The 14,386-nt window shown below is 42.0% G+C and overlaps 1 long non-coding RNA gene across 1 annotated transcript; it reads left to right on the top strand.

The window, feature by feature from the left end:
* The first annotated feature begins 252 nt into the window (after positions 1–252).
* LOC106039017 (uncharacterized) lies at positions 253–10,968 on the top strand. The gene is made up of 3 exons (XR_001208980.3): positions 253–366; positions 4,973–5,120; positions 10,403–10,968. It is a non-coding gene; the product is annotated as an uncharacterized lncRNA (long non-coding RNA).
* Positions 10,969–14,386: the final 3,418 nt, after the last annotated feature.

Here is a 14,386-nt window from a genome sequence, read left to right as displayed (position 1 = left end):
AGTCTATGATCATGGAAGGGCTTCATAACCCACTTGCTGAGCTCTGTGTGCCTGTAAACTAGTAGGGATCATGAGTGGCACCTGCCTTGTGCCAAGATGCAGTGCCAAGGCCACCGTTGTGCTGCCTTTGGGGCTTGCCCACACTGCAGCACCTGCTTCCTGGGCAAGCAGAGGGACCTTGGCAGAGTCCCTCTGCTTCTGCCTCTGCTCCCTGGAGACCCCTGGGTGCTCCATTACAAAGCATATTCCTGTTGCCATATCTCCATCACCACGGTGATGATGATGCTGAGCCAGGAACAATGTGTGCCTCAGCTCACTGCACTCTGCACCAGTGGGCCAGGAGAAGTGGAGCAGGACAAGACCCTGGTGAGTGCCATGTGAACCTGGCTGTGACTCAGTACTTCACAGGGTCCAGCTGGCCTCTGGTTTCTTTCTGACTTGTAATTATAATTGCCTGAAATTTCCAGTAGTCTACAGGAAATTGTGTTTTTGTTGATGATGCAGGTACAAAGTAGGTGTTCTAGCTCATGTTCTTTTAACTGCTCTGTGTAAAGATTTTGAAGAAAAACAGTTCAGATTCATTTAAAACCACTTCTGGAGTCCTATTATTTCATATTGACCACTGAGTGTTCACAAACCCCATTCAACTTCACAGCTTCCACATGATACAACTCCCTCATGTTCTCTCTTTTGTTATCTTTCCGGTATCCGAATACTAAAGAATCTTCTCAGTTTCTCACTGGAAGATATATACAAATCCAAAAAGGACAATGTTCACACTAATGGTTTTAACAATTTCTATAACTCATAGTGTGAGTTCAAAGGAGGCTATGACAGAAATGCATTTTCTTCCTGCGTAGTATTTTATTCTGGTTGAACTAAAGAGTAAACTGCAATTTAAAAGTGCAAATGAAAGAGAATGGATATGTTATTAACATTAAATTGCAGTGGTCAACCTAGCACTAAAGTCATTGCCATTTGATTAACTTCTTTTATATATATACTAATTTTTAAGGATGGTGGTTTCCCATACATCTTCACATCTGTTGATGACATTCATTAAATCCAGTACATGATGTTGAGCGTTGCTGTGCACATTCTGGTTTGAGATCAGCTGTCTTAAATACACGGTCAATCTGTGGTCATGGAAGGGCTTCATAACACACTTGCTGAGCTCTGTGTGCCTGTACACTAGCAGGGATCATGAGTGGCACCAGACTTGTGCCAGGATGCGGTGCTAAGGCCACGGTTGTTCTGCCTTTGGGGCTTGCCCACATTGCAGCAGTGCATGTGATTAAACCAAAGAGGTCCTATGCTTTTAGAAAGCTGAGATCTTTCTGGTTCTCTCAACTACTCACTGATTACGCAGTCTGAAACAGATTTTAGATAAGCTCATTAAGACGATTTTCTGATAATTTCCCACAGTAATAAATGTTTTTATAGAAATGTGATAAAATGTATCAACAGGAAAAGTCCACTGCTGTGGTTTAGCTTCAGTAGGCAGCTGAGTACCACACAGCTGCTCGCTTACACTCCCCAGGTGGGATGGGGGAGAGAATCAAAAAGGTAAAACTGTGAGAACTCATGGGTTGAGATAAGGACAGTTTATGAGGTAAAGCAAAAGCTGCATGTATAAGCAAAGGAAAACAAGGAATACATTTGCTACTTCCCATTGGCAGGCAGATGTTCAGCCACTTCCAGGAGAGCAGAGCTCAACATGCATAATGGTTTCTTGAGAAGACAAACATCATCACTCCCAGTGTCCCGTGTCCCGTCACCCCCCCCCCCCCTTCCTCCTTCTTATCCTAGCTTTTATTGCTGAGCATGATGCCACATGGTATGTTATATTGAGAAGCTCAACATGAGCTGGCTGAGTGCGCTTGCAGCCCAGAAAGCCAACCATATTCTGGGTTGCATCAAAAGAAGCATGGCCAGCAGGTCAAGGGAGGTGATTGTCTCCCTGTACTCTGCACTTGTGAGGCCCCACTTGGAGTGCTGCATCCAGGTCTGGGGCCCCCAGCAAAAGAAGGATGTGGACCTACTAGAGCAAGTCCAGAGGAGGGTCACGAGGGTGATCAGAGGGCTGGAGCACCTCTCCTATGAAGACAGGCTGAGAGAGATGGGGTTGTTCAGCCTGGAGAAGAAAAGGTTCTGGGGAGACCTTACAGTGGCCTTCCAGTACCTAAAGGGGGCCCACAGGAAAGCTGGGGAGGGACTCTTTGTCAGGGAGTGTAGTGACGGGACAAGTGGCTTTAAACTAAAAGAGGGTATATTTAGATTAGATATAAGGAAGAAATTCTTCGCTCAGAGGGTGATGAGGCACTGACACAAGTGGCCCAGAGAAGCTGTGGATGTCCCATCCCTGGAGGCGTTCAAGGCCAGGCTGGATGGGGCTTTGGGCAACCTGGTCTGGTGGGAGGTGTCCCTGCCCATGGTAGGGGGGTTAGAACTAGGGGATCTTTAAGGTCCCTTCCAACCCAAGCTCTTCTATAATTCCCTCCCTTTGGCCAGCCTGGGCCAGGCGTCCTGGCTGTGTTCCCCCCCAGCTCCTGGTGCACCCCCAGCCTCCTCCCTGGCAGGGCAGCACGAGGAGCTTGAAAGCCCTTGTCTCTGTGTAAGCACTGCTCTGCAACAGGTGAAGCATCGGTGTGTTATGAACACTACTTTCATCAAAAATACAAACCACAGCATCATACAAGCCTCTACAAAGAAAATATACTCCATCCCAGCCAAAACCGTGACATCCACTTAGGTAAACATTCCCTTCTCTTAAACATCTGTCCACAAAGGCATTTATATCTTCCATTAACATCAGAGGAAGTTAAACACATGTGGAGACATATAACTATATGGCCTGAAGAGCTGTAACATTCACGTGCAGTTACACATACACGTACACAAGAATATACACCCTTCACACATCCATCCAGGAAATGGAAATTTAGCAGAACAAGGATATTAGAAATGATAACTGATCTTGTCAGGAACTCCAGACAACATTTAAGTCTCCACCTCCTGGAAGAGAGGATTAGGAAATATCATTATAACTTGGGTGGGGAGAAACTGGTGGATTGAAATAAAGATTCTGGGCTGGTGAAACAGCTCAGCATTTCTGAGTTCCTGTCTCACTGGTTATGGTGTGGTTCCTCTCATGGGTATCCTAGCTAAAGCTCAGAAAGGCAACAGTAAGTCTTAAAGTCCTAGGGTTGTTGCCAAGAAAAGTGAAGTGTTCTTCAATACAAAACTAGAGAATGTGACTTTTTGTCCAGTCTTCTTGGCTTGGCTTGAGTCTCACTGCTGCTCCTCACAGCTGTGGCTGCAGCAGCCAAAGATATGTATGGATGTTGCTGAGAAAGTCAAAGGCCAGGGTTCATTCTGAAAGGGTTGGTTTGGGCATGAGGGACTAATACAAATACAATTTTCAAATTTATCTATGAGCCCAAAGCTGTTTTCAGCAGATTTTTTTTTCCACTGAAAATATCCATGTTGCTCAAGAAAGCTGCAGTTCTAGTGACTTGAGCTAACATTTGCCTGTATGAGTCCAAATCTTCATCTGAGACTCATCCCTTGAGATTCTCTTGAAACAAATGCTTCTTTTTCCTAAAGACCAAACTATGTCACATCAAAGACTTTTTTTTTTTTTTTTCCTGAGACTTTGACCTATAGGTAGAGTAGGGTTTTACATACCTGAAACTGAGCTCTGGTAAGTACTATCAGAATATTTTAGCTTTCCACCAAAAGGTTGGATGCACAACTACATAGCACCTTAGAACGGCTCAGAGGCTTTTGCTGACTGGTAATATAAAGATCAGAACCAGTTTGCCTACAATCATATTCAAAGGAGAAGATACACGTCGAATCCAGAGAGCTGGAGAAATTCTTTAGGCTATGTAAGTGGACACCACGGAGCCTGAAGCAACTTTTGATATTTTTCACCTCTACATAAACTTCCTGTTTTCAAAATTCATAGATGCTACAGCCTCATGGAAATATCTATTTGCAAATCCATATTTAAATATCTACCCAGCCAAGGGTACTGGTAAGACCCGAAAAGAAATGGAAAATCATCTGAGTTTTATTTCCTTGTCAGTCTGTTTCAGGCATGAAGAAGTAGATTTGTGTTTTACACCATTATTGTGTAGATCTTTGTCAGAAAAATTGTATTTATAAAGGTTCTGAAGAATCAGGGTCTCACTAAATACAACTCTTGCCTTTCTTTCACCTTTCCATGACTGAAAAAAAAAAAAAAAAAGCTATAGGAATAGAGATAAGCAAAAGTATATGGAATCTTTGTAACATGTCAATGATTTAAATCACCTGTGGTTGCTTTTGATAATAAAAAAGAATGCTGCTAAAAATTGCATACACATGATGTGTGGGCATACTGTTAAGTTTTGTTCTTGTCTGTGATGTCAATGTAAAGTATTCAAAGTGCCTGACTCCCTTCAAAATGATTCATTCTATTTAACTAAACCTGAAAGAAATTGTGTGGCTGTACATGCATAATAGGTATTCGTGCATCCAACAAAGTCATACATATATATTACCTAAAAAGCAAACATGCATCAGCCAAACAAGGCCAACAATGATTAATCATATTCTAATTCACATCCATCTTTCACGTTAATATGGTGGCAACATTGCTATTATCTGAAATTGAGCAGAAGCCCACAGCACTGCCTGCTGTGAGTATTGATGAGCCATGGCTTGATAATTTTTTTAACAGTTGATAAAGCCCAGTGCTACCTGAATTTTAATAACAGACAACCTTTCTCAAATCCTCCTAAGAAGCATTCTCATAGGGGCAGGCAACAGTGGTTCATGAGACTGTGCCAACCCAGATGGCACAAAATCTTCTGCCACTTAACTGGTGGCTCTGTTACAGCTACTCAAACCTAAGAAATTTGGTCTCACTGTGCTGGGATGCAAACATTGTCCTGCTCTTTTACCCACTTTGTGACCTCTCTGGTAGCTTTTTGCAGAACTGCAGTTTCCCAGCCCAGGATCATCAGATTCCCAGCACCCGGGCTGACCTCCTGGACTTCTCAGTAGTTAAACTAATCCCTTGCCGGAGCTCAGCCTGTAATGCAGCCTCCAATTCCAGTCATCCCTGCAGAGAGGTATGGTAGTGAAAGCAAACAAGCTGAGAAGCTCTACAAGGATTTAGAAATGCCTCATGGAAAGACAAAGACTAGTTTCGGCAGATACTGCCGAGTAGGTCTCCTTTTGGACTCCCGTAGCTCTTGAGCAACATGTTTTGTGCTGACCACATATCATGCCGCAAGCATCTCCTTCCCCTCTGAGCTCCCCTGCGAATTCCCTTGCAAATTTCCAAATTAACTTCTTTATTTCCTGTCTCTGCAAGCAAGGTCAGAGGCCAGGTAAACAACTTGTTGATCACCAGCCGCAGGCTGGGGACCATGGCTTTGTACACAGGCAGTCTGCATACCTAAATAAAAAATAACAGGATCCTATGTATGTTCCTTGGCTGCATTAGCATGCAGCAGGTTTTCAGAGGGGAGAATTGCCCTGAGGCAAGTCAGATTACTTCTGCAACTCAAAGTATTGTGGGAAAGTATTACTGCACCCTTCCCATGGCTTTTTTTTTTTTTTTTTCTGACGCCATGCTAAGACACAGAATATGGGATGAGTCTGGCCTGATGCAATTGAGACCATTAGTGCCTCTCCTTTCTCCTGGGCAGAGATTCTGTTCTCTGAATTCACACATTTTTAGGCCAAATTCCCCCAGTTTCAGCCAACAGCCTACCACCATCGGAAATGAAAATATGGAACTGCAATGATCCTACAGAGCATGCAGTCCCATAATCAAATGGCAGATTAGAACAGTCATTCATGGCACATCAATTTCTTAATATCAACCAGAACTCATGAGGAACTTTCCAAATTATCATAACTCCCCTCTTTTTCCAAGGGAGTTTGAGTTACACCCCACTGTAAAGCTTAGCTTGTAATACTTCAAACTATTTTATCTCCCCCGCTTTATAGGAACAAATTGAGTATGACACATTTCCCAGCAATATAAGCTAACTCCAGCCAGCAAAATGAAGTATGTCTTTAGTAAAAATAGTAATTTTCCTTTGCTCTTCATTAACTATCTGAATACTAACCAGCCCTCCAAAGAATCCAGTGGTTTGTGCAAAATGGGGTAGTGATTGCGATTTGAACTCTTTCTACACAGCTGGAGAACATCATCTTCTCTTTTCCGCATTAAAAAAAAAAAAAAAGGAAAGAAAGAAAGAAAAGAAATGCCATCTCTGTTCTCCTGCTGTTTATTTCATCCATCATTCACATTTGTGATAACACTAACTGACTTCTTCAGCAGGGTTCAAACAACAGGGTGATCAGCTAATTTCATTATTTAAAATGAAATTATAAACTCCACTTTATTCACATGACAGGATGAGGCTGTTACAAGAAGGCTTAGTATTTATTTGACCTTCTAGCATCTATAATGCCATGATGGCACAGGACCAGCATGGATAAATGTATGTGACCCCATTTCCTGGCACAGCGTTAAAACTGTCAGGGGATGGAAGAAAGTGTTGCCAGAATGGACTCCTTTCCAGTATAGAGAGCTAGTCAGCAATTTTTACTTTATTCTTTTTTAGAAGTGTCTCTGAATAGAAAATGTACTTCTGAAAATTACTGGGGGGAGCATGGGGGAAGGAGGTAATAATATTATTTCTACAACATTTTGATCTACCACTAGTAATAAAAAAACATTATCTCCTAAGATTTTATTTGTGGTCAACATTCTGGTTTAGGTCAGTTCAAAATTAACCTGTATCTGCATGAGCTATTGGGATACATAGCAGGGCCTCCTTTTTTGTTCTGATCATTGATTTTTAGGATCTTTTCTTCCAGAATTTGTCACTCCATTAGCATTTTTAAAGAGTATGTCAAAATAATTTTTGCACATGAAAAAGGTATATATTTCTGACCACTTCTGGGTCTGAATTTTATTTGAGTCCCAGCCAATTAATATTTTGATTTTGTTAGACAGATATTTTTTCAGCCATGTTTTACCGATGCCCCTCTGTATCCTGGTAGGCAAATAAAGCTTTAGAAACAAAATCATGGAGTGAGATAAAGAAACATATCCAGCATCACTTCCTCATCCCCTTAATGACATTCTTGTGCCTGAGCAAATATTTTCTCACAGCCAAATCCTTTAACCCACGAGAATTCCAATTTCTTTCTGTCTCTTGAAAAGCTAATAATGTGGCTAATTCAAAATCATTTTCACTAACCACATTAACACTTCAATTTGGCTTTGGAATAACTTGAGACAGTTATTTGTGAGCTTCCAAAAATTACTTTTTATTACTGTAAAACAATATTTGCATGGCATGAGGCAATTGCCTTGAATTGAACTTGATACAATTATCATATATAGTCATTAGAAAACACAACTGCAAATAAGAATGTCAATATGAAGAAAGACAATAGGCTGTATATTTGTCAGCCACTGTGTCATTTAAATTTTCTTTCTTTTCTGAGAGATTGCAGTGCCACAAAAGGATGCAAGGTCTGCCCGCTGTGGTGACATTAGAGCAACATGGGTGTTCAGGTTCCAAACTTCTCATCACAGCTTTCCTAGAGTTCTTTATGATAATGGGAAAATTCAGGACCTCTGGAGGTCATCTAGTCCAAATTCCTCCTCAGCTACCATCTGTTATGAAAAAAAAACAGGACGGGTCACACAGAACTTTATCAAATTTAGTGGTACATTGATTAAATTCAGTGTATATAAACTTAAAGAAGAAAGCAATTAACCTAATTAAAAGATCCAATTCTCACAAACAAACAAAACAACAACAAAACCAACAAATCATACTGAAACTCAAAAACTATCATATTTTTGTACCATAAACAGAAGTATAATAAAAGTATATTTTTGTGATGCCAGTTGCTGTTACCTTAATGGTAGCAATGGCAGGTCCTTCACAGTCTGCAGCCCGAGGTAAAATTTTAACTGTTTTTTTCTAGGCTATTCATGATTGATCATAGATAGTATGCAGCCAAGTTGTGCATTTCTTGGGAAAACAGCCTGGGTTGATGCTCAGGAGAAAAAGGAGAAAATTTAATCAGAAGTGATGGCACTTTGAAAGCTTCCATCAGCATGAAGTCAGTGTATGGTAGTCCTGATCCATGACAATTAGAGACGGACCAGACTTGAAACCTAGAACCTCCAGAACCTCCACCATTTTGCTCACTTTGTAGAGTATGGGATTCTCAGATAGGAATTTGTGCTGGTTTGGGGCTAAGAGGGATGCTTGGAGGTGTTTCTTTTCCTGTTTTGGCCAGGACTGCCCAGGACTGCCCATTCTTGTATGGTCAAAAACAACGGAAATGTATAATTTCTGGCATGGTGATCTGAGAACTTAGCAGGCTCAGTTATGGGATATCAGCAACTTAATTAAAAACCTGAACTTCCAGTTGTAACTCTCATTTGTCCCTAAGCCTTAAAGCCAAATGCCAGTCCAATTCTTATCTAGATAAAAACTGTAGCCTTGTAGCTCTCTTCTAAACCTTTCTGCTCAGAACTGAAATTAGAACTGTGGCTTTCTAAATCTGCAGCAATGCCGCTGGTTAAAATGTGTGTTATCTGCTTGCCATTCAACCCTTCAGGGTAAGCAGATCCTACAGTATTCACCCTGGGGTTTTCAAGCACAGTCCTCTTGTGTCTGCCCTTAATGCAATCCACAGCTTTGCGCTGCTCCAGCAGGGATGCAGCATGTGCCAGCTAATGGCTTCCTCGTCCTCCATTTCACCACAAGTGCTAAATATGTAAGTCGCCTTACTGAGAGTGTTTATGTTCTGTACTGTAAAAGGGCATAAAAATAAGCCTTGCTTCAGCCTGAAGCATTTCTTTCAGGCACAATGAGCCTCTAAAAGTCAGGCTTTCAAAGCCTGGTGGAGGACTCTCTGTGGTTATTTCAATTATCTCTCAGTGGTTTCAGATGCACAGTTTTGTTCTGACTGTCCAAATACCAGGCTTCAAAGTGCTACTCTGTGTGCAGATGCTTGCCTTGGGGAAACATCATGCATCACCCTGACTGTATTTTGCTGGTGAGTCTGACCAGTCTGACCAGTGAGAGCCACTTTCATCACCACTCAGCCAACAGATAAAATCCCATGCTGTCTACTTTGCCCTGTCCCTGGGGCAGGGGCTCCTGAACACGAGTTTGGGTCCCTTCCAGCCGCAACCATTCTGTGATTCTGTGTGATTCTGTGACTTCAGAACAGGAGCAGTGGTCAGGGCACCCATGGGACATCTATGGCAAGGTGTTGACACCATCAGCGATCCAGCAAGAAAAAAAAAGTAAATCCAAGGCTTTTTAAAACACAGCCAGAAGTGAGATGAAAGGTTCACCACCACTGCCCAATGCTTTGCCTGTCTGGACCTTCCTGGTTTTGGCATTTTTTGGTAGAATAAAGTACTTCCACCGTAAAACAATTTTCCAACCTGAGTGATCTCCAATAATCTCAGCAAATGCTCTTGGCAGTGGTGGTGACATTAACACAGAGTGGCTCTCAGGCCGCCCATCCGTGTACTTTCTTGAGCACTTCAGCACTCCTCTGGTGCGAGGTGGGGAGAGGTGGGAAGAACAAGTGCCATACTTTTCCCCTTGGCACATCCAAATAATAGAGGGAAAGATTTTTCTGTTAGCTCTCACTTCACTTCCCTGACAGGCTGCAGCTGTGGTAATGAGTTGATTTCAAAGTGAAAGAGGTGCCTAAGAGCTTTTGGAAATCTCAGAGAGGGCTTATCAGCACACCCTTAGATAGGCGGCCCAAGGTCACTGGACCACCAGCTGGCTGACTTCCTGTGGAGGTCACCTCTGAACCACACGCATCCAACACCATTTCTCGTGAGGTTCACGAACAAGTGAAATCCGCTGACAGGGTGAAACCATGGTGATCCTGGAGAAAGCTCTGTCCTACAGCAAGAGCCAGCTTCTCTCGTTTTGTGTTAGAAAACACATACTATTCTAGCTGCAGAAAAATGGTTAGAAACCAGTGTGGTTGTAGAAATGAGTAATAAATTGTGTACATTTGTCAAAAAGTGGAGCTCACTGTTTCCTTGGAAACTGAACACTTTGTGGTTTTATGGTATTGTACTCAGCAGAGGCTGGCTGAGATCTGTGTATGTATGTACGCAGCCACAAAGGCCAGGCTCTCTTGGCTGAAGGTTTCAGCATCTATTAGACATTTGGTAAAATACAGCTAAAAAGAGTTCTCTGACAGGGCAATTCAGAGAGCATAATGGTGGGAAATCTTTTTTTCAACAAAAATAAGTGCAGCAAAAGGAAGAGAAAATGGTTTGAAATCTTGTCCACTTAGTCACCTATGAACTTTATCTTTTATTTTATTGCAGAAAGGAACTCTGCTGAGAATCCAGTTTTGGTAATTTTGTGATCCTACGCTAAGTGGACGTAATACCAGACAAGCCTGCTCCTTCCATCTCTGGACAAAAACGAAGACTTAGTAGTTACAGCACAATGATTCTGCACATAAGCAACAACAACAACGAAAGTTATTCTCATTAAAGTAATATTTAAGGCATGAGAAAATGATAAAATCCTCAACACTGGGGCAGAACACCAAAGGCTCACAGAAATTACTTTTTGCCACCCTTCAGTTCCTAAAGGCCTTTGGACTCCTACCATTTTGCTTATAAATCTTCACCTCCACTTATCAAACAGGACGGATCTAGCCTATGGAGTAAGCAATTGCTCAGAACTCGTTCTGCCTCTAAAGCTGTAACACCTAAAAAGCTGTCATCAACGCTTGTCACCAAATATTCACTACACTCAGAGCTAGAAATACATTCAGCTTTAACAAGGGCCAGCAGCAGTTTGGGAACATTTCTCTTGGCACAAAAGCACTTTTCCCCAGCAGCTGCACAACCCGTGGTGTCAAATAGTTTTTCCAGGCCCCATGTTAAAGCCTGAAAAATACAATTCTGTTTTCCATTAGTTTTGGTGCATTGCTCCACCGTGCAGTGTTTCAGCCCTGCCTGCAGGAAGGTTGTGAGCAAGAGATTTCAGTAAAATTAAGACTTAAAGCCTGAGGGGTGAAGCATATAGCTAAAGGATGTGACAAGGGAATTATATACTCAATAAAGAGAAAGCCAAAACAAAATTAATTTCATTTCTGTTCTCCTTTTCACTGAGATCTGGATGTCCCAATCTTTAGCACATTATTTCTGGCCAAGCGGGTTGTCACTGCTCCCTTAGGGGCAGAACAGATGCCTGTTCACTATAATCACAACAGGCAAGGTGTAAAGTCTTTCTCTTTTTGGGGAGTGGGGTGGGGGAGAATAATGAGAATTCTCCCAGACCCAATTCAAACATAACTGGCACCTTTTTTACACTACATGTAGGAGAGAAAGGGACTCCAGCTTCCAGCTGCAAAAGTGAAGAACAGATGTTTCAGCTGCACCATGGACACAGGTGTGAAGACCTAAAACTAGAAAACATTAAAGTTTAATGGGAACATTTGTCCAAGAAAATTGGGGTGGGTTGGTAGACAACAGATTTCTGACGCCCCAGAAAAGTTTTGCAGGCAGCAGGCTGTATGTATATCAGGGATTTAAAATCAGTTGCTACCTTTTTGCAGCCAACTTGCCACCGTTTTGAGGAAGGTATATCATTGCTAAGTTGTGGGGTGAAAAGCTAACTGAGGAGGACGACACGATTTATGGGAGGCCAGGCCAGAGCCTGCACTCTGGGAGTAAGGCCCAGGTCCGACTCCTTAGCCACGCAGGCCAATACTTCACACAACGGACACGTTCCCTTCCTAAGGCCAGATGCCACCTGCGTGGCCTGTCAGAAGCTACATGAGAGGGACCTGGCGACAGCTCTAACAGCCAAGAGTAAGAAAAGCCACAAAGCTCCTCACACCCTCTCTCCTTCCACCAAAAAACAGCCAGACCACAGCCATGAGGAACTGTGACGTTATCGAAGGAAACATCAGTGCCCATCAGCTGGGTTTCATTTCTGAGGCTGTGTATGCCGGAAAAGCAGAGTTGTTTGCAGGTCCTTGTAATGAGAGGGAATGGGATGGTTGCTCTCCCATGCCCTAGAGGTGAGCTCCTCACATTGGAGGAGAGTGATGGCACCAACAGCACACACCCAAAAAAATACATATTTCTTTTCTAGATCTTCTCTCACCAGAAAGCATTGCCACAGCAAGAGAGGCTATTTTTTTATTATTATTATTATTATTTTGTACATTTTTAATTGCAGTTTTAAGGTGATTTGTAAGAGAACCTCAGCATTGTGCGTGATAAGAGAATGTGTCAGTATTTCAGGGTTCTACATTTACATCTGTAAAACATGACTTTTTTATTTCTACCACAACAAAAACAAAACACTGCTTTTTACCTGATGTCTTTTAATTAAAGAATTTTCTCCTTTTTCCCCATTCCCCAATTTCTGGGAAACAATCATGAGTCATGTCACAATACGACTGAAATGCTAGCAACCAGATTCATATGGAGGCTCCTTAGTAGCCCTCATGAATACCATGAGATACTGCACCACCGCAGACCGCAGTGGGGAAAGAAACATCTGTGGGCATTTGACAATGCCCCAACTGGAAAAGACATGGAAAAAAAAATCCTACAAAGAACATTCTAACTGGAGAAAACAAAGAAATTTATCAACATCTGAAAAAAAAAATAAAAAGAAAAATAAAAAGATGCATTTGCATTTTTTTTTTCTCCAGGAAAGCATTCAAAAGACTCAGTGGGCCTAGAAACAAAATATACTTCTCATCTAAATGCAGTATTAAATTTCATGATAAAAAGCTTCACAGTTTTCCTTTTTGTTTCTAACTCAGTATAGCATTAAATTGGTTAACAGTCCCTGACAGCAATCCTTGCATCGCAGGTGGCATAGAAATGTCAATTTTAATTTAACGTTGGATGTGCAATACAAATTCAAAGTTCGTATATGGAAGGAAATTTGAGAAATCTTTTTTCAAGGAAAGAATCAGAAAACTTGTATGTGAAAGTGTAGTGTCAAGGTGTGTGATATTGCCCAGAAAATAACTCTCTATTACATGTTTATTATGTATGTATAAATATTGTATGTTTATACATGTGCACACAGAGATGTTTATTTCCAACATTAATGTCTTCAGAGATATTTATACTTCCAAGGCTGATATAATCCTCTTTATGCTGTTCTCGTCAAGCTTTACAACTTCTTTCAGAAGTTGTCGGTGCCAGCTGAACTATGTCACTGAACCAGTTTCAGAGAAAAATTCAGATGTTCAGGGAGGAGTGGAGAACCGAGATTCAAAGTTATCTACGTTGCCAAGATGACAGATATTTCTTTTTCTTAAATAGTCTGAACATTACCGCCACAGGAGAAAACAGAAGGGGACTTGATAATATATGCTAACATCTTAGACTTTGCCCAATGCCAAGTTTGGCTGCGGACAGTCGTCAAAATTGTGCGGTGGATTGAGTCAGGTTTCCAAAGCGTAGACAGTCTTTCTTCTAAAGCAATGCAGATCTGAAGTCTGTAGTAGGTGTTTTTAGGTCAACTCCGAGTTTCGCTGCCAAGCTCTATAGAAAATCTGTCCCGATAGCTGATCCCAGGAATCTAAACCTGGGTGATCGTCAGCAACTTCAGGTGTTATTGCTACTGTGAAATGAATAACAAAGTTCTCATTAATTAAGTCTTTGATGCACAGAGCAGGATTTTTTCCCATCTGTTTAACTTGATTATTCATGTGCATAAGACATTTTGTCAACCAATGCAGTAAACAACAACAGTAATGAAGAATGATGCCTGTTGTGTGAGATGATGCGGCTTGAGGCTCGCCTGCCACCACATGCTTACCTGAGCTCTGGGCTGCCAGGAGCATCTGTTTCAATTGTACATTTTCTTTTCCTGGCATTCAATTTTATTTTATCAGCATTTGTAGAACACCAAATGGGTTTTCTTCTTCCTCTTTGTGCTGCTTCTTCTTACCCTCTGTCTCAACCCCTCCTGGCTCCGGGTGCTGCCATGAGAGCTGACAGCAGTTGCCATACAATGGGGATTTTTGTCCTGACTCTGCAGCCTCCCCAGACCTCGCAGGTGCAGCAGACAGGCTGCACAGCATGAGGCTGAGCAGGTGCTGTAGGCAGCACATCCCAGCCCCGGGTGGAAAGCTCTCAGCCACATATCTTCCTTCTTTTGCTCAACAAACAGGTAACATCTCCAGCTCTGTGGTTAACAGCATGTGGCATGCGTATCACTACCTACGTGAAGGCTTTTGTCAGTCTCCTCGGTGGATTTTGTTCCTCTCTCCTTCCAGCACTAAAGCCAAGATGTGACAGTCTGGAGTATATTTCTTTTCAGTA

This window comes from Anser cygnoides, chromosome 2 (genome assembly GCF_040182565.1).
Source record: "Anser cygnoides isolate HZ-2024a breed goose chromosome 2, Taihu_goose_T2T_genome, whole genome shotgun sequence".
NCBI lineage: Eukaryota > Metazoa > Chordata > Aves > Anseriformes > Anatidae > Anser > Anser cygnoides.
This window is presented reverse-complemented; position numbering and strand designations above follow the sequence as displayed.